Source organism: Globicephala melas, chromosome 4 (assembly GCF_963455315.2).
Source record: "Globicephala melas chromosome 4, mGloMel1.2, whole genome shotgun sequence".
Lineage (NCBI taxonomy): Eukaryota > Metazoa > Chordata > Mammalia > Artiodactyla > Delphinidae > Globicephala > Globicephala melas.
Window position 1 is genome coordinate 112,532,244 of NC_083317.1, and position 21,124 is coordinate 112,553,367.

General features: G+C 40.5%; 1 pseudogene; it reads right to left on the bottom strand.

Annotated features, from left to right (window-relative positions):
* Positions 1 to 5,343: 5,343 nt before the first annotated feature.
* The window catches only part of LOC115846146 (14-3-3 protein eta-like), a 213,472-nt pseudogene continuing 197,691 nt past the window's right edge, over positions 5,344 to 21,124 (bottom strand).

The following is a 21,124-nucleotide window of genomic DNA, read 5'->3' on the forward strand; positions in this document are numbered from 1 at the left end:
ATATATGTGTGTGTGTATGTGAGCTAATTGTTTATATTCTTTTTGCATTTTAATGTTGGCTGGTTAATCCTTTCCTTATTGAACATGAGCTACTTGCATATCTAGAAAAATAGTCCTTTGCTGATTATATATTTTATAATATTTTTCCAGTTTGTTGTCTTTTCACTGTCTATGTACTCATTGCTTTACTGATCCAAATAAAAGGTTTCAGTATTTTCTTTTATGTCATAATTTAAAAGGTCTATCCCATTCTATGATTATTTTAAAAATTACCCACGTTTTCTTCTGGGCAGTTATGGCCAGAGGGCATATCTTATAGTGGGTGTTTTGGCACTAGTCATAGGGACCTCAGCAAATATCGTTTCTTTCCCTTCTTTCCACTTAAGTTCTATAAATCACTGAATCAGTTGCTTTATTTATAGTAACTCTTAATTTTACTATAAATTAATAAATAAATGTCTGAACTTTACTATGAGACCTAGAGAAGTCTTAAAATGAATAGGAGTCTCCTTCTTTCCCTATCCTCTGAGTTTCAATAGCAGAAGACTTGCCTGTTTTTCAAAAGCTGGAAAAGTTAATGATGAAACTGCTTGAACCACACTTTTTGGAGGGTAGTTTTTTTTTTTTTTTTTACATCTTTATTGGGGTATAATTGCTTTACAATGGTGTGTTAGTTTCTGCTTTATAACAAAGTGAATCAGTTATACATATACATATGTTCCCATATCTCTTCCCTCTTGCGTCTCCCTCCCTCCCATCCTCCCTAACCCACCCCTTGGAGGATAGTTTTTTATATTCCTTTCAGTATTACTCAACTACTTGGATTTTATAGCTTTTCTTGAGTCAGTCTTTGTTTCTGTATTTTCCTAGATTCGCTTTTTCCTTAATTGTCTTAACTGCCTCTGTTTCTAAGATCAGTTATATTTTCTGTCTCATTATTAACATTCTGTACTTTTTGCATTATTATTTACTTAACATTGCCATACAAGCTTGTCTGTTTAAATTTGGCATTGTTTTCCAAATGCTTCTCAAGTTTATTTATCAATCGTACTGACCTTTTCTAATTTGTTAATTTCTGCTTTTATCTTTAATAATGTCTGTGTTTTTCTTTTGTTTATTGGTTTTGTTCTTTTTCTAATTTCTTGAATAGTTTGCTCACACATTGTATCAGCCTGGATTCAATCAGGAGAGAGAAACCATATAATTTACACAGGGAAAGTTAAGTATGAAGAATTATTAACCACAACAAAGGATTAAAGTAATTCTGCATTGTCCAGTAAGAAGTAAAGAGCGCTCTAAAGATTACAGAAACAGCAAACGTAAGGCGCAGCCACTACCCGTGGGGCTGAGATGGAGCCCCCAGGGCGTGGGATGGCGCTGAGATGCAGATCTTGTTGAAGGGGTTGCTGCCCTGGCTCACCGGGTAGCAGAAAAGTCATTGTATTGCTGTGCCGGTGAAACTTGCTAGAAATCTGTCCTCTTGGAGTTTGCTAAAAATCTGCCCTTGAGGGTGCCAAGGAAAGCGATTCATAGGGAGGTGTCTTAATGGAGGCACGTAGCTGAGGAAACTGCCCAAGGTGGGTGCTAGGGCAGGCTTCTGGCCATGGGGTGCTGCGGTCAGTTGCACACACCAGGAGCAGAGCTCTGGATGGAGAAGCTGAGAGTACTGCAGGAGCCAGCCCTGGAGAAGCTACCAGCTCTGCAGCAGGCAGAAGAGCTCCTCTACAAAACCTACAAGGGAGGGTGCATGGCAGTGGGGGGCGGGGGTAGCTGCTGATCTCTGGGTGCTGCTGGCTGCCATGCACTACAGAACCTGAGGCCTCTGCAGGAGGTAAGCCACCCACTTACAGTGCAGGAGCCCGCCTCACAAGTGCCACAGAACAAGGAAGCAAGCCCCTTTCCTTCTGCAGTGCTTCTGCAGCACTCTATACTCATACAACTTCAGTGTCAGCTAGCAAAGAAAATATATTTAAAGGGCCCAGGTCCATTTTCACTGAGCTGTCTAAAAGGGTGAATTTGGAGATAAGAGGCAATCAATGGGTAACTAGCACACGTGTTTTCATTAATTCTTACTGAATAATAAAAGCATTGAAAGAGATGCATTTTGTCCCAAGTACACGTCTCATAAATTTAAATTTTGTGTTGTCATATTTATATGTTACTACTGTTTTCTAATTAGTCTGTTATTGAAACCGTATACAAGCCCCTGTGACCCTGTTTTTGAAGTAAAAGGCTTTTGCTTTGGTCTTCCAGGCCTCCCCTGAGTTGCAAAGGGCTGGCTCAGAGAGGTAATGATCAGGAAATGTGAAGATGTAGAAACAAAGAATAACTGTTGGGCTGGAAAACTGGTAACAATTTAGATTATAAATCAGCCACATAGCAGAGTCTCTGCACTCCCAGGTCTCTGAAAGCTATAAAGGTCTGGCCCACATTCCTAAATTGTTTTTATAGGAAGCAGACCCTCACCAGATGAACACTGCTGACTGCAAGCCTGTAGACCCCAGACCAGTTGAAACTAGAAGATTGACGATGCTCTAAACTTCACCTTGATGCCAACTAATCTGAGAACTGAGCACAAGTTGATCACATTCCCCACAGCCCCCTCCCTCACACTGCCTTTAAGAAACCCTTCCCGGAAAGCCGTCAGGGAGTTCAGGTCTTTTAAGCACTAGCTGCACATTCTCCTTGCTTGGTGACCTGCAATAAACACTGTACTTTTCTATACCGTGACCAGCTGTCATTAGATTGGCTTTGCTGCACATTAGGCAAGCTCCAGGCTCAATAACATTATTAATTCTTTCACCTTCTATGACTCAATAGTTATAGATATACACTCTACTTTTAGTTTATAGGTGGACTTTCATTTCTTATTTACTTATGTATTTTTTTGCTTTACAAATATTTACTTGTATTATACTGCAGTCAAAGAATGTGCCCTTACTAGTTATACTATTTGAGATTTATTAAGGTTTCCTTTACAACATTTGGTGAATGCTCCATGGATTTTTGAAAAGAATATATACTGTCTATGTGGCAAAAAGCTCAATACATATACTAATTAAGGTTTAATTAAATAATGTTTATTATATTTGTTAACTTGGTCTATAGAGAACTGACAGAGAGATTAATGCCTCTGTGATTGTTTTCAATTTGTTACTATAATTTCCCACAAATTTTATTTTGTTTATTTTTATGTTGAGTCTTTTGACACATAAACACTCATTAATGGAGTTTGGAAGAGCATATCCAATTTTTATCATAGTATATTTGCCTAGATGCCTGGCACAGGGTAGATATTTAATAAATACATATTTAATAGTGGTCTTAAATTTTTAAAAAATCATTTTTGGATGTATTTATTTATTAGCATCAATATCATATCACTTATATTGTTTGAAATATATTCAATATCCTGTGATAAAGCATAATGGAAAAGAATATGAAAAAGAATATATATAAATGAACCACTTTGCTGTATAGCAGAAATTAATACACATGGTAAATCAACTATACTTCAATAAAATTTTTTTATATATATATATATAAATTTATGATTCCTCAGATTAATCCCTTCCCTTTGTACTTTTGATCCTTTTATTTGACTATTGATTTTTTTCTACTCCTACTTAAAGAGTCCAGGATTAGAATTTGCCAATTAAGAGAAAAAAAAAACTTTGTCTTATTAAAACTTTTAGCCCATAATAATAATAAAGGGGAAAGAAGAATTTTCCATTTTCTGTAGTTCTACGTTCTAGATTGGGTATTCAGTTGACTGCAGATAGAGCCTGTGGGAAGTAGCTCTTGATTAAGTTGTTACTTCTTAGCCACAACTTACAGCATTTCTGCCATCTGGAGTCCAGGGTCAGTACTGGGGACGCTCTATTGTTCCCATCCAGTGGGTGGGAAAGTTCATATCCAGACCTTAAGACTGATCAGAGACTAATGAGTCCACAGAGGCCAAAAGGTAATTCACCTGTACAAAATAGCCCAGGGAGACCTGTGGGAGCCTGGAAAATGCACGCCTTGTCTAAAAGGAGCAGCTGCTACTCAGCTTCAGTCTATTGTTGGCACGTGGGAATGTGGGCTCAGCACCGCCAGAGAGAGCTTTTGATTCAAGAGAAGCCAGAAACCCAGATTTTTTTTTTTTAATGCAAAATCTCCCACTTTTTTAAACCTTGGCAACAGTTTGAAGTTTTAAAAATATTCTGTGGACCAACAATGTGTGGTCCTTACAAAACCCATCTGTGGCCTACCAGTTTGTGACCTCTGCAGTAAGAGTTGTTTCAGAGGAGGCCAGGTTTATTTAGAGAGGGTGGCGGTACATCTCGAGGTCTAATCACTAAGAGCCTGGATTAATTTTGTGAAATGCTGAACAGCTTCATTGTCCCTCACAGTTCCTGAGAGGCTAATCAGTCGAGAGAAGAGTTGCTGGGGCAAGGAATAGCAACTTTATTCGGAAAGCCAGCAGACCGAACAGATGGGGGACTCGTGTCCCAAAGAACCATCTTCCCCAAGTTAGAATTCAGACTTTTTTATACTAACAGGGGAGGGGGTAGAGTCCTGGTTCCAGCCAGACTTTAGAGGGGATGTGTTCATTTCTTCCTTCCTGCACAGGTGGGCCTGGTCAGAATGTTTCCTGTGAGCTAAACAAAGGTGTTTTAGCTTAACACTCATTACCTGGGAGGCAGGGTTCCCAGAGATGGGCCATTGTGTATAATTTAAGCTTAGAGGCAACATCCCTTTAGCGATTAACTTGTAACAGAACACGAAGTTTCTTCCCTATAACCCATTGGGGGAGATTGATTTTTTTTTTTCTCCACTTCTGATACACCATCCCCCTTGCCCACATCAATAGTAACCCAGGCCTGAGCCAACCAGCAAACAACATTTCCGAGGCACAGATCGGCCACGGAGACTTTACTGGATGAGGTTTACAGATTTTAGAGCTAGAAGAGACCCTGGAGCCTAACCAGTTCAGTCCACTTATTTTCAGATGAGGAAATGAAGCTCTAAACAGGTGATACAACTGGCCAGGGCTATGTAGCTGTCTAGAGGTAGAAAGGAGACCATAACCAGTCTCTGCACTCTACCTGCTTTATTTAAGTTCATTATGTTACCTTTAAAAACAAACAACTTGCTTAGAGGCATTTTGCATTGATAATTCTCTTACAACTATTATTATTTACATACTTTTAAAACTTGACCTAATTCCCACCCTATTACCATATAATACACCTCCCCCCTCTGAACTCAAAATAATATGTTAATACCACTCATTTTACAACTGTATCAATCAAGACTCTTAGCTACTAGAGACAAAAAGCCAAAGTACACTTGCCTTAGCCAAAAACTTCTGTTTTTCAACTTAGAAGTCCATTGGTGGCACTGCTGGATGCAAGGGTTCAGTGACGTCACCTGGTCCTCTCTGCTTCTCTTGGTGCACTGGCTTCTTTCTCTTCTGGAGCCGAAAGCTTCCTCTATGCAGCTGGGAAGATGGCTGCCAGCAGCACCAGGCTTACATAATCAAATTTAGTAACCAAGTGGAGAGAAGTTCCTTCTCTCAAAATTTGTATGTCACTCTCAGAGGAAGGCTCTGATTCTTGTGTTTTGTGTCTGGCCCTTGGACCAATTTCTGTGTCCAGAAGAATATGCTACTGTTTTATAGGGTCCAGATTGCATCCTGTTTCCGACCCTGCCAGGGAGAAAGATGAGGTACTGAGATGGAAGCCTTCACTAGGAAAATGAGGATGGGCAAGAATATTGGATCTTTATAAATAATAGCTATCAGAGACCACTAAAGCAATTACACAACCAATACTGTTGCAGCCCAGTATGATTATGTTTGGGAAATAGAATAGGAACCTGCTCAGTTCCTGTGCATTCAGGAGATAGGCTTGGTTGAGGTCCAGGAGAGTGTATCCAGCGATGGCAAGATTGGTTATTTATGAGGAAACAGAATACTCTAAGGAAAGACATAAAGCGGTGTCAAGGACAGGAGAGAGATGGGGGTGAGGAGAGGTGGAGATGAGGTAGGGAATGCTTTGATGAGTTTTTGCACAAAGCCAACTTGGTTGGTCTTACCATGACAGCAGTAACTTGTCCTACAAATGGGTTTTTAAGTTAATAGAAAACTCCTGACAAATAACACTTTTTAACAGATGCCAGACTTAGAGCAATTGCTGAGGGAAAGTATAAATTGGTTTAAACTTTTTGAAGTTTACAGTGAGTATGCCCTTTGACTCAGCCATTCCCCTTCTCAGAATTAATCCTAAGGAAATATTTATATATGGAGATTGTGTTGTAAGCATTTAATTGCTGTTATGAGTTGCAAAAAGATGGAAACAACCCAAACGTCTCACAGTGTAAGATTGGGTAAGCAAAGAAATCATTACAAATACAAACAAAGGAATGTATTGCAGCCATTTAAAATGCTGCTGCAAAAGAGTATTTAAAGAAATGAAAATCTGTTCATAATATTATGTTGCATGAAAAAACAACTTCCAAAATGGTTCAAGATTAATTAACTTTTATTATACTCTACTATACACCAGGCAGTTGTATTATCCGATTTAATCTTTACAATTCTTTTTTTCTCGTTTTTTTTTTTTTTTTTTTTTTTTTTTGCTGTACGCGGGCCTCTCACTGTTGTGGCCTCTCCCGTTGCAGAGCACAGGCTCTGGACGCGCAGGCTCAGCGGCCATGGCTCACGGGCCCAGCCGCTCCGCGGCATGTGGGACCCTCCCGGACTGGGGCACGAACCCGCGTCCCCTGCATCGGCAGGCGGACCCTCAACCACTGCGCCACCAGGGAAGCCCAATCTTTACAATTCTATGTAGTGGTTATTATCATTTTCCCCATATTACTTAACTCCTCCTAACTTCATTTCCTTCTCTATAAATGGGATACTGTTGAGACAGTCAGCTGGAAGCCACATGCCTGGATGTAGAGCGGCTCTGTTATTACTATCTATGTGACTTTGGACAAGTTACTTTTTTCATCACAACCACTCTTAAAAATGTGCTTTATATTGCAAATCAGTAATCATATGCACACACAGACACAGTATTAATGGAAAGAAAAATTTTCAAAACAATACTTATTCTTACTACTTCGGATGCATTCCAGTATTTTCTTTTCTATACAATTCCATTCCATTCCATTCTTATCTACTTTATTCTATTCCATTTTATTTTTTTTTAATGATGGTTACAGCCCACCAAACACAACCCACCAATGGTGTCGTGCCTTACACTCAGTAGATGCTCAGTAAATGGTAGCTATTATTTTTGCTATTCTACTTCTTCTTTCTCCTCCGCTCCCTCCCCCTTCTCCTTCCTCTTCCTGTTATTATTATTGGTAGTAGCAGTAGCACTGAGATTGTGAGCGAAGGTGGTTAAAGGCAGTGCCCTTTAAAAACAGTAGGGAGGTGGGTAGATTCCCTGCTTCAGAGCGTGGAAGTAGTCCATAAACACAAGGCAAATTGCCACGATGATTATAAATGTACCAGTTCTAAGAGAACAGGTGGGTTTATCCTGTACTTAAATTCAATTGTCAATGATGGCAGTAAAGCTGAAAATTTGTTTTAGGGAGTCAGCCAATACTAAAAGAAGGAGACGGAAGACTAGATTGGCTGTCAAACTTCAGCAGTGTTAAGACTCAGTTACAGGTGACAGAAAATCAAAACCAGGATTTTTGGAAAAAATAATTTATTGGTTTATGTATGGAAAGATGCAGCAGTAAACCTACTGGCTTCAGTACTGTTAGGTCCAGGTGCTCAACAAAGTCCTCAGAAAACTGTTCTTTTCTACCTTTTGGTTATACTTTACTACACTGGCTCCCCTCTAGCCAGGATTTCTTTAATGGTGGCCTCTGGCAACTGAATCTCTAAGTCTGGAAGAAAGAGAACGTCTCTCTTGCCAAGTTCCAGTAAGTCTTGGGCCTGGCTCTCATGGACTCACATTGCGTTCCATCTTGGACCCAACTGCTGCAACCAGGGGTTAAGTTGCTGTGACTGGCCAGGATCCCCAGAACCATATGGACTGAATGAGAAATAGGTGGGTTGTCAAAGGAAACCAGGGTGCTGCTACCAGTAGTGGGGAGAAAAAATGTGGGTGCACAAAAAAATGTCCACTATAGTTAGTAACAGTACAGAGAAAGACAGAGGGTCTCAGAAACCCACATAAAGTGAGTGGTCAGAAGAGGTTAAAAATCCAGGCATGAATCACAGACAAATGTTTGAGCAGCAACAACAAAAGAATTGAGAACTCCAGAAATCCGTATGTGCTTCGCCCATCTAGTACGTGCAGAGATCTGGTCAGGAGTATCCTTCTGAGATAAGGAGGAAAGAAGAGACCTAGGGCAACGAAACTGCATCAAACTAATGAATATTATCTCATTTAATTAACCAAAAGTTGGTCCTTAGGCGACCCTGGGGTGGGAGGTGGTATTTCCATATACACACAGGAGAAAACTGAGGTCATACAGCTAGAAAGTGGTGGAGTTGGTATTTCAACACAGCTGTGTCTTACCTAAAGCCCACGCTCATTACCTCTGCCTGAAATTGTCTTCCCGTATTTTCCTGACTGAATTCCCAATTACACTTAAGCCTGTCAAGATTTATCATACATCTTGGGGCTCCCATTACACGTCACTCACACCCCTGCAGAATCTTTTAACATGATACTGTAATTAGTTGTTAAATCTGTCAATGGTCTCTAGACTTCATTGATCATGCACTCTTATTGGTCAAAACTTTGGGGGCAGCCTCCTCTATATGTATTTTTATTTATTTATACTTACATGTATTTATAATAGAAATATACTTATTACATATTTATAATACTTATGTTACTATTAACATTAGATGGCGAGGTCCTTGAGGACAGTGGCTACTGTGTCATCTTTAGCCAGTGCCTAGCCCAGTACCTGATATATGCTATGGTGACAGGATTCTCAAATGAAAAATTTTGAACATACACTTTCAAACGTGATGATGATATAATTGCCCATTACAGCTAGACGTCTGCCGTATGTGGTCTCAGAAAATGTAATCCTCATATTAATTCTAAAAGATAGGCACTATGCTTCCCATTTTACACATGAGGAATCTGAAGTTCAGAGCAATGAAGAGTTCCTACAGTCACCCTGTAGGTGGCAAAAATCATACTCTAGTCCAGGTTTTCAGATGCCTCAATGATGTTACTGCTAAACACTATGTTAAGATCTATTTTAATACATAAAGTGACAATGAGTCAGAATATTTTAAATTGATGCTGTTCTGGAGAATTTAGAATATCTGGCTATTAAATAATTAATTACTCATTAAATAGCCTTATGGTATTGACATTTCCCCTAGCTTTTGCTTTGTCTTTCTAACTGGATTATAAGGTCCTTACGTGTGTGTGATTCTTTACATTTTTCTACCTCTCCTTGCATTGCTCAGATGCTCCACAGATGCTTTTGGCTGGATTATTTTTGAGAAGGACCAGGGAAAGATGTGCCCAGGAGTGTGGGGATATAGGATATGGGGGTGGAAAGGGGTCGGGTACCTTGACAGTGGGCCTGTCAAGGCCCACTTCCCACACACCACACACCACACACCACACACCACAGGCTGCTGAGCCTGGTAGTGACTGTGGAGCAAACTCTTGTTTCCAACTGCTTGATTAATAGGAGCATCTAGGTGAGGATGTCCCTGGTGGCGCAGTGGTTAAGAATCCGCCTGGCAATACAGGGGAGCCAGGTTCAAGCCCTGGTCTAGGAAGATCTCACACGCCGCAGAGCAGCTAAGCCCGTGCACCACAAGTACTGAGCCTGTGCTCTAGAGCCCGCGAGTCACAACTACTGAAGCCCGGACGCCAAGAGCCCATGCTCCGCAACAAAGAGAAACCACAGCAATGAGAAGCCCGTGCACCGCAACGAAGAGTAGCCCCTGCTCACCACAACTAGAGAAAGCCTGTGCGCAGCAATGAAGACCCAACACAGCCAGAAATAAATAAATAAATTAATTAATTAAAAAAAAAATAGGAGCATCTAGTTGAAAAGAGACACTTCTACAGAATATTAGGTACTAAGATTTCAAAACTCAGGAGTGAGAGCGACATAGAAATGATCACTCTGAGTTACCAAGAATGTCTTTTTAAAAACTTCTTCGAGATTGTCAGTAAAAAGTTGAATGTAAAATAAATGGGAAAATGTCAGCAAGGAAATGGTGTCTATGGTGCTGACTAGAAGTTGTGAAAAGCAAAGGGGTTGCTTAACAATGAAATAGAAATCAAAAGTGGGTAGACATACTGTCCTATTTTAAATGCTACAACATAATAGATATGAGAACCAGGAAAACTGAAATGACACTGGAATCCAGAAATGGGAGAGTGCTTTAATTTTTTGATAGCATTTTTTTTTTCCTGCCACTAAATCATCTGTATCAGGCAAGACACCTACCTGGAAATGAACTCACTTATCTATTGTGTTTCAATGGTGAAGTGATGGTATAAACTTTTAGATATAAAATTGGATAAATTCCCTTATATGTACATGCCTGAGAACAGCCCAGCTGTGCCCCCTAGTGATCATGCTGTCCTGTTGCTTTATTAGGAGACCAGAAAAATACTGAAGCAAATGTATTCTGAGTGCCTCTTCTATCTTAGAAATTAGCTTTCTGTGGGGGATGATTGCTACTCTGGAAAATAAATGCTTCTAGGGAATAGATATAGTGAATGTGAAACAAGAAGCTCTTTATTTTCTGTTCTCTGGAGCTCTCTTTTTCTTCACTTAAAAATTCCTTTATAAATTTGGGCTGTTGGTGAAACTGATATCTTCAATTCCACACTAGTCTATTACCAGGGGATTGGATTTAGGCATAAAGAATTCTTCACAGATCCAGTATTGCAAGTAAGTTGGACCGAGTTAGGGCAATCATTTTTGAAAGGGGTATTACCTTACTTAACACATGTTGTGATATATGGTATGGCAAGAGTGCTGCCAGGGTAGAGGAATTTTCAGTCAAATTTGACTCTTGGTTTGATTTAATTTTGCCAGGAATATATGTGCACCTGTCTTAATTTCTTTACTTGGTTGTAACTTCCATGTATACAGGTCTTGTATCTTCTAGAACTTGGTATTTTGTACCGTATCTCAAAATGTGCCTTGCATACAGAAGATTTAAAACAATTTTTCAAACAGTGACAAACTTTAAGAAAAGTTGCAAGTACCTTTTTTTTTCTGGACCACTTAGGAGACAGTTACACATATAATGCCCTGTCTCCTGTGAATATTTTAATATGTATTTCCTACAAATAAAGATTTCTCCTACATAACCACAGTACAATCAAAATCAGAAAATTAACATTGATATGTTACTAAACCTCAGACCTCATTCAAGTTTTGCGCTTTGTCCCATTAAAGTCCTTTATAGCACAAAGATTAATTTCGGCATAATGTGTTGCATTTAGTTATTTCTCTGTAGTCTCCTTCACTCTGGAGCAGTTTTTCACGTTCGTGACCTTGATAACTTTTGAAAACTATTTGCTGGTTATTTTGTAGAATGGTCCTTAATTTGGGTTTGTCTGATGTTTCCTCACAATTAGATTCAGGTTGTACATCATCAGCAGGAGTAACGCAGAAGTGATGCTGTGTTCACCTATCAGGTGACACATGATTTCAGTTTGCCCCATTATCATTGATTTTCACTTTCATCGTTTGATTAAAGTGGTGTCTGCCAGGTTCTTCCACCGTAAAGTTACTCTTTTCACTTGGTAATTTATACGTGCTTTGTTTGGAGTTCTTTTAATCTATACAAATACTCTGTTTTTCATCAAACTTCCAGTTTATTCATTTACTTATATCTCTTTAGGTTTTGATTTTATTCAACTGAATTAATTTTATTCAAGGATCCATTAATAACAGTATTTATTTTGCTCCAAGTTCCCCAGTTTGGTCAACAGGAGCTCCTGCAAGTTGACTTCTGTGTCCTTCTGACATTTCCATTGTCTTTTGAGGTTTTAAAATAATTTATTTATTTTTTATTGAAGTATAGTTGATTTACAATGTGGTAGTTTGGGGTGTACAGCAAAGTGATTCGGCTATACACATATTCTTTTTCAGATTCTTTTCCCATGTAGGTTATTACAGAATATTGAGTATCGTTCGTTGTGCTATGCAGCAGGTCCTTGTTGTTTATCTATTTTATTTATGATTTTTTAATAAGTTTAATTATTTATTTATTTTTGGCTGCATTGGGTCTTCATTGTTGCGCGCGGGCTTTTTCTAGTTGCAGCGAGCAGGGGCTACTCTTTGTTGTGGTGCGCAGGCTTCTCACTGTGGTGGCTTCTCTTGTTGCACAGCATGGGCTCTAGGCGCGCGGGCTTCAGTAGTTGTGGTGCGCAGGCTTAGCAGTTGTGGCGCGCGGGCTTAGCAGTTGTGGCGCACGGCCTTAGTTGCTCCATGGCATGTGGGATCTTCCCAGACCAGGGCTCGAACCCGTGTCCCCTGCATTGGCAGGCGGGTTCTCAACCACTGTGCCACCAGGGATGTCCCTATCTATTTTATATAGTGTGTATATGTCACTCCCAAATTCCTAATTTATCCTTCCCCACCACCTTTGCCCTTTGATAACCATAAGTTTGTTTTCTATGTCAGTGAGTCTGTTTCTCTTTTGTAAATAAGTTACTTTGTATCATCTTTTTAGATTCCACATATGTGATATTAATGATATTTGTCTTTCTCTGATTTACTTCACTTAGTATGATCATCTCTAGGTCCATTCATGTTGCTGCAAATGGCATTATTTCATTCTTTTTAATGGCTGAGTAATATTCCATTGTATATATGTACCACATTTTCTTTATCCATTCATCTGTCAATGGACATTTAGGTTGCTTCCATGTCTTGGCTATTGTAAATAGTGCTGCAATGAACATTGGGGTGCATGTGTCTTTTCGAATTATGGTTTTCTCCAGACATATGCCCAGGAGTGGGATTGCTGCATCATATGGTAGTTCTATTTGTAGTTTTTTAAGAAACCTTCATACTGTTCTGCATAGTGCCTGTACCAATTTACATTCCCACCAACTGTACAGGAGGGTTCCCTTTTCTCCACACCCTCTCCAGCATTCATTATTTGTAGATTTTTTGATGATGGTCATTCTGACTGGTATGAGATGATACCTCATTGTAGTTTTGATTTGTATTTCTCTAATAATTAGCGCTGTTGAGCATCTTTTCATGTGCCTTTTGGCCATCTGTATATCTTTGGAGAAATGCCTATTTAGATCTGCCCATTTTTTGATTAGGTTGTTTGTTGTTTTGATATTGAGCTATGTAAGCTGTGTAATCTGTCTGTATATTTTGGAGATTAAGCCCTTGTCAGTTGCATCATCTGCAAATATTTTTTTCCCATTCTGTAGGTTGTCATTTCATTTTGTTTATGGTTTCCTCTGCTGTGCACAAGCTTTTAATTAAGTCCCATTTTTTTAATTTTTGTTTTTGCTTTTGTTTTCTTTTGGTATTGATCATCTTATACTGATACTTTCCCAGTTCCAGCTCTGGAATCAGTCACTTTTCCCAAGGAGTTCCTGAATCCTTTAAGTAGAGAATGGTATTTAGAAACCAAGATCTGGGCAAGGTGCTCTTGTTGCCCTCTCAGAAAACTGAGCTACGGACTAGATGTACGTATATATGTACGTACACACACACACACACACACACACACTTACATCAGTATTTATTTCTATATCTATCTATATTTATTCAAAACCATAAGTTCATACTGATTCCAGTTCAACACGGAGTTAATTCTAGTTGTGTTTTTTCCTTTGCTGTAATTCCCCTCACTGAGTGAGGAACTTGGCCCTTGTTTTCCTTGATAGATTTACTTAATCAATTTACCTAGATGTTGCTCCTATGCATGTTTGCTCTCCTTACCCCAGCTCTGACATCCCTGCAGGGTTACTGCTGTATGGATATCCTCTGTGCCCAGGTGGCTGACTCCCCAGCCCTGCTCACCTTCATCAGGCTCTGTCACCCTGTCCCAATTTCCCCCCATGCAAGGATGTCTTCCTCACTTGGGCTTCTATAGACCCTGTGGTTGGTAGGGGGAACAGTAATGATCCCTAGAGCCTTAAGACTAAAATTTCAGGAAAGTAAGGAGGAAGAGAGAGAACTTTTTGTTTGTTTGTTTGTTCCTTTATATGTGTTTGTTTGTTTGTTCCTTTATATGTGTTTGAATGAATGGTGTATTAGTTTCCTAGGGAGGCCATAACAAATTACCACAAAGTGGCTGTCTTAAAACAACAGAAATTTGTAGTCTTATAGCCCTGGAGACTGAAAGTCTGAAATTAAGGTGTAAGTAGGGCCATGTTCTTTCTGAAGGCTCTAAGGGAACATCCTTCCTTGACTCTTCCTAGCTTCTGGTCGTTGCCAGCAATCCTTGGTGTTACTGGGCTTTCAGCTGCATAACTCCAGCCTCTGCCTCTGTCACATGGCGTGCTTTCTGGATGTCTGTGTCTCTTCTTTGTTTTTAAAAAACTACTATGTATAAAATAAAGAAGCCACAAGGATATATTGCACAGCACAGAGAATACAGCCAACATTCTACAATAACCCTGAATGGAGTATAGTCTACAAAAATATTGAATCACTATGTTGTACACCTGAAGCCAAGAAAGTACTGCAAATCAACTACACTTCAATAAAAATAAAATAAAAGACATAGCTTTTGAATTAAAAAGAAAAAGAACTCCACATGTCAGATTTTTCCAGGGCACAAGACAAAAATAAAACTGGATTATTTAAACCATGATTTGTCTTTCCATGCAGCTCATCTCTTCTCTTTTTATAAGGACACCGGTCATATTGGATTAAGGGCCCACCTACTTATTAACTTAACTAATTACATCTAATCAACCAACTAACTAAAGAATGATTGAATGAATGGTATTTAGAAACCAAGATCTGGGTGCTAGGGACTCCTGTTGCATGGTCACTTTTAAAAGTCACTTCCACCTGACCTGTAGATGCTAATATTCCTTAGGCCTCCGTGTTGAGCCCCTTTTCTCTTTACCATCAACTCTCTCAACCATCCCCATGCTTTCGTATATCATCTCTATAACAACTTCCAATGCTCTACCACTTTCAACATAGACCTCGCTCCTAAGCTTCAGATTTTATATCACGTGCTACCTATACACCCCTACTTGACTATTTTGCATATTCAAAACCAAATTTTTATTTTCCCCTACACCTTCTCCCATTTTTTCCAGCATAGGTAGGTCAAGCCATACCTGCTTGTCATACTTGATACTTACCTTCCCTCTAATATCTTTTCGAAGCCATTGCCACAAATTCTCACATCTTCTGCTTACTCTTTCTGTCTTCTTTCCATCTCAGTGGCCATCATCCTAGTCAAATCCTCCATTATTTCTCATCTGATTGACTACATTTGTCCCTAACTCATAGCTTCAGTTCTGAGATTTCCCCCTTCAATCTATTGTCCTCAATATAGCCAGGGTGATTCTTTAAATATACAATTTTTTTTTTTTTTTTTGCGGTACGCGGGCCTCTCACTGCTGTGGTCTCTCCCGTTGCGGAGCACAGGCTCCGGACGCGCAGTCTCAGCGGCCATGGCTCACGGGCCCAGCCGCTCCGCGGCATGTGGGATCTTCCCGGACCGGGGCACGAACCCGTGTCCCCTGCATCGGCAGGCGGACTCCCAACCACTGCACCACCCGGGAAGCCCTATACAAATTTTTAAAATAAAATTTTTAGCCATACCCCAAAGTAGGAAAAAAATAGTATAATGACCTCATATAACACATCAGCCGGAATCAACAATTACCAGCATCTTGCTTACTCACTTAATCTATGCCTTTTTTCCCTTTCTTCCATCCTCCTCCCCTTCTTTCTTTCCTTCTTCTCTCCTTCCCCCATTTCCTTCCTTCTTCCCTACCTCCCTCACTTATCTCTCTCTCTCTATCTTTTCCTTTTACTTATTTATTTTTGCAGGTATATTTTACAGGAAATTCTTGACATCATAAAATTTCCCCTCTACTTGAGAAACATCTCTAAAGAATAAAGAATAGGGATATTTTCTTATGTAGCCATAACATTAATTAATACAACACACCAAATTAAAGATAATTCCTTAATATCATCTACTTCTCAGTCCATATTCAAATTTGTCTAATTGTCTCAAAAATCTCTTTTACATTTTGCTTGTTAGTTACAATACTCATTTAAAAACACGGATCACAGCCAAGATGCGGTAGCCCCATTCTTTCCAGGCCCTCCCCTTACAACTAAAAAAAAAACCTGGAGATAATACAACAATAAAGCATAGGACGATTCTGAAAAGTGGAAAGAAGGCAGATGTCCTAGGGACCTCGGGACTTGAGGAACGACATGGCAAAGAGTCCCTGAGATTCTCTATTGCCACTCACGTGTTCCAGACAGGTCGTTTCCTCCAAACTGGAACTGTCAACAGGCACAGACAGAAAAGCTCCAAGAAAAAGCCTTTTCTAGAGCCAAAGGATCAGGAAAAGGATGGCTTAACAACAGAAAATCTTTTTTGGCAATACCTGCCCTACTCCAACCAACACCAACAGAAAAACTGCCTGGCTTCCTTTGCTTTCAGTGGAATCAAACAGGAAGCTGATTTTCCATCCATCGTCTGTCCCCAACCCCATGGAAGCAGATAGTGGTGCTCTGCTTCTCTTGCCTGTTGGGGTGAAGTCGGTGAGACTGAGTGGGAGCTGATCTTTCATCTCCGGCTCAGTGGAAGCAGTTGATGCTCTGATGCCCCTGCCTGGGTGGTGTTGGCTGGGCTGAATGAGGAGCTGATCTTTCCAATGGAAGCAGACATTGCTCCCATTCTCCTGCCAGGGTAGCATCAGGGAGGTCCAGTGGCAAGCCGAGCCTCCACTCCCATCTGGCAATGAGACTGAATGGATCAGTACTTCATGATCCCCCACCCAGGTATCCGCAGGCTCAGTGGGAAGCAGAGCTTCTGCCCAGATTCTGCAGCAACAAAGTATGTGACTTTGCACCATGATTTCCCCTTCTCTGAGGTCAGCAGAGCCTAGGAGGGAGCTGAGCTTATGCCACCCACTCAGATACAATGAGACAGAATAGTTGGTCCTCCAGTTTCAAGAGGAAGGTGTCAACAGGTTTGAGGAGAAGCTGAACTCCCCGCCAGCCCATCTACAATAAAGCAGTGTGAGTCGGCATGCTACTTTTTTGGGGGTGTTTTCGGCAGTGCCCAGAGGAAAGGTAAGCATGTGGAACCACTCAGCCCTTGTGCTACATCTCAACAGGGAGACTTTTTGCTAAAAAAGAAGATTAAAAAGGATCCGGAGACGCATAATATCCAAAATGTCCAGGATGCAATGGAAAATGAAAATCACGTGTCATAACAACAAATCATAACTTGAATGAGAATAGGAAATCAACAGATGTGAACACCAACATGAATTCGACGTTGGGATGATCTGACACAGATTTTAAAAGAGCCGTCACAAAATGTCTCAACAAATGATAACAAATTCTTTTGAAACAAGTGAAAAATAGAAATTAACAGCAAAGAAACAGAAGTCACAAAAAAAGAACCAGATGGAAATTATAGATGGAAGAATACAATAGCTGAAATATAAAACCCTATAGATTGGCTCCATAGTAGACTGGAGATGGCAGAGGATAAAAACCAGTAAACTGAGGACAGATTAATAGAACTTATCAAATCTGTACATCAGAGAGGAAATAGACTGAAAAGATAAATGAACAGTCTCAGAGACCTGTGAGATAATAACAAAAAAACTAATATTTATATCACTGGTGTCCCAGAAGGAGAGGAGAGAGAGAGCAGGACTGAAAAGTATCAGAAGAAATAATGGTTAAAAACTTCCCAAAGTTGGCAAAAGATATGAACTTAAAGATTCAAGATGAGTCAAATGGATAAATGCAAAAAAATCCACTCTAAGACACATCATAATTAAACTTTTGAAAACAAAAGACAAAGGGAAAAAAATCTTCAAATATGGGTCAGAGGATGGCATTCTGCTGTTTAAAACCTCCAGTGGTGGGGTTCCCTGGTGGCGCAGTGGTTGAGAGTCCGCCTGCCGATGCAGGGGACACGGGTTCGTGCCCCGGTCTGGGAAGATCCCACGTGCAGCAGAGCGGTTGGGCCCGTGAGCCATGGCCGCTGAGCCTGCGCGTCCGGAGCCTGTGCTCCGCAACGGGAGAGGCCACAACGGTGAGAGGCCCGCGTACCGCAAAAATAAATAAATAAATAAATAAATAAATAAATAAAACCTCCAGTGGCTTCCCCTGTGCCCATGATCCAGAACTATGTTTAATAATGGTGATTTGGGACTCCTACCGTTCAGCGCTATTGAGGATACCAAAGGTCCAGCCACACGAATAGCCACTGGCTTGTTCAGTTCCCAGCCACGAGGCTGTGACTGGGTTCTCACGTCTCTGGTCCAAGCTAAGTTGTAATCTTAGGCACAGGGACAAATATTAAGGCCTCCTTTTACAAATAAGGGGACCCCATCCGTGGCACTTATTCAAGCAGTAAACCTGGTTCTGGTTGTTGCCTCCCCAACACGTCACTTACATGAAACTTCTAAAATTGCCTTTACCTGGAAGGAGACAAAATCCTATAGTGTCTGTCTGCTTCTGTCCCTGGAACCCAAGCGACCTTGAGTCCACTCACTACTGTTGATTTCTGCTCCACTTCTGGTTCATGTTTATGTTTATTTGATTACACAGATTCTTAAATTACCTATGTATTCAGTTTCTCTTTTTGTGAACAAATATTTAATGAGTACATAACATGTGCTTAATATTTGGGTGAGAAGAGCATATACCAGTTAGACTTAGATTCTGTTCTAAAGACACTTAGACTCTAGTGGGTAGGAGAGAGAACACGGGTACACTCATAAAAAGCCAGCATTTTACAGTGCTTGCTATACATGAAGCACTTTACATGGGTTAACTTATTCAATATCCATTAGCAACACTGAGGTGAGTGCTATTATTATACTCTCCCATGATTTTTATCTTACTTTGAGGAATGCTGATGTAGAGTGACTCACTCACCCAAGGTGACACATCTTGTTCATGGAGGAACCAGGATGCAGGTCAGCAAAAGGAAATCAGTTTGAGACTGCATGACTGAAAGACCAGTGCACTTGGCTCTGATGCAGAATTTTTGAAGGACTTAGAGCAGGGCTGTGATCAAATATAAAGGTCATTTAGATTTTAGCAAACAGACAGGGTACATCAGATCAGATGAGCCTCTAGTGAGATTATGAGACAATGGGGGCCCAGGACACATGGTGGCCGTGAGAATGGACCAGAAAGTACAGAATAACAGCATCTAGTGACAGATTATACATAGATATAAGGAGGATAAAAAGTGTCTCCTTTATGTCAAGAATCAAAGGCTGTTAAAGATCCCTGGACGACAGCGTGAGAGATGTGAGCTCCATCAGGGTTTTGTCATTTATCAGTTGTGTGCCTTCTGATATGACACTCCAACTCTTAATCCAGTCTTCTCAGTTTTCAAATGAAATTTGATTAGAGGCTCTAAAGTAGAAGCTACTATGCTTTATTGTTTTTTTAAATTAAAACAATAACGCATTTTATAAAAATTTGAACTACATCTATCAACATTTGCACATTGGGATTACACACAAATCTGGATTTCTGGCTTTTCGTGAAAAACTGGAAGATCTGGTAACACTAGGCTCCTGCTCTCACGTGACAGCAATGTGCTTCACCTTGAGAAGTGCTGTCCCTCTAGCTAGGTCACCTCCTTTCTGTCCTTCCAGCCCTCAAATTTGCTTCCACCACAGCAATCATATTGCCTATCTGGGCTCTGTAGGTATTCGAATATTTTTAGCCCTGAGCTAGTTGATTTTCCAGTTTCTTCCATTTGTGAATCTTCTGAATCTATAACTGTCATATGTTTCCTAAAAGGGGGGGGATGGTAACAGTAATAGGTTTAAGGGCTTATCTTGTACACTGTATTTTAAGTGCTTTACATATATTATTTCATTCAATCCTCAGAACAGCCCTTTGGTATCAATATTAGTTTTCATTATCCTCATGTTACAAGTGAGGAACAAATGTTAGGAGAGGCTAACTTGCCCAAGGTCGTATGGCAGCTATGTTGTAAGTCAGGATTTGAACCCAACTGTCTGACTCCAGATCTAATGCTTCTAAATCATAAAGCTCTGAAAATTCGAAGGTCAGCGAATTTTGGAGAAAGGCTAGTTGGTTCCTGGTGTATGAGAGGATGATGGTCAGTGTACCATGATGGCTGTGAAGGGATGAAGATGATCCAGGTACTAGCTACCCTAGGTGGAGGAGTGAGAACCCTCAGCCCTTGTAATTCTTCACACCACCTGTTAAATAACCGGAAAAGGAGACTCAGTGGAGTCCTAGTGGTAATGAAGGGTTAAGAGCTGAGATGAGAAAGGCTTTGAAAGGATATAAGAATTAAAGGGGAACGGGAGCCAGAGGGACAGCTCGGGGTGCGGGGAGCTGACATTAAAGCTAGACGTGTGCTAGCCCTTTTCTTCTGCCAAGAAGCTGTAAGTGCAAACTTGAGATCTGGACTGGAGGCCAAACAGATGAGATATTGCTGTGCATCCATCAAATCAAGTTTACAAACTATGGTGAGAGAGATGTTTTTTCAAAACTCTCCAGAGTGCTGCTGGGCAATGGAGCTACAGGGAGGGCTTAATGGCTATTTTAAATTGCTGGTTTATCAACTACGGATATCTAAAATATATAATACAATTTAATAAAATGTGGAAAAACGTGCATGAGTCTTCAGGAACTTATAAACTATGTAAAAGCTTAAATATGGGGCTTCCCTGGTGGCGCAGTGGTTGAGAGTCCGCCTGACGATGCGGGGGACACGGGTTCGTGCCCCAGTCCGGGAAGATCCCACATGCCGCGGAGCGGCTGGGCCCGTGAGCCATGGCCGCTGAGCCTGCGCGTCCAAAGCCTGTGCTCCGCAACGGGAGAGGCCACAACAGTGAGAGGCCCGCGTACTGCCAAAAAAAAAAAAAAAAGAAAAAAAAAGTATATAGAGTGTTTTAGGCCAGTCCTCATGGCTTAT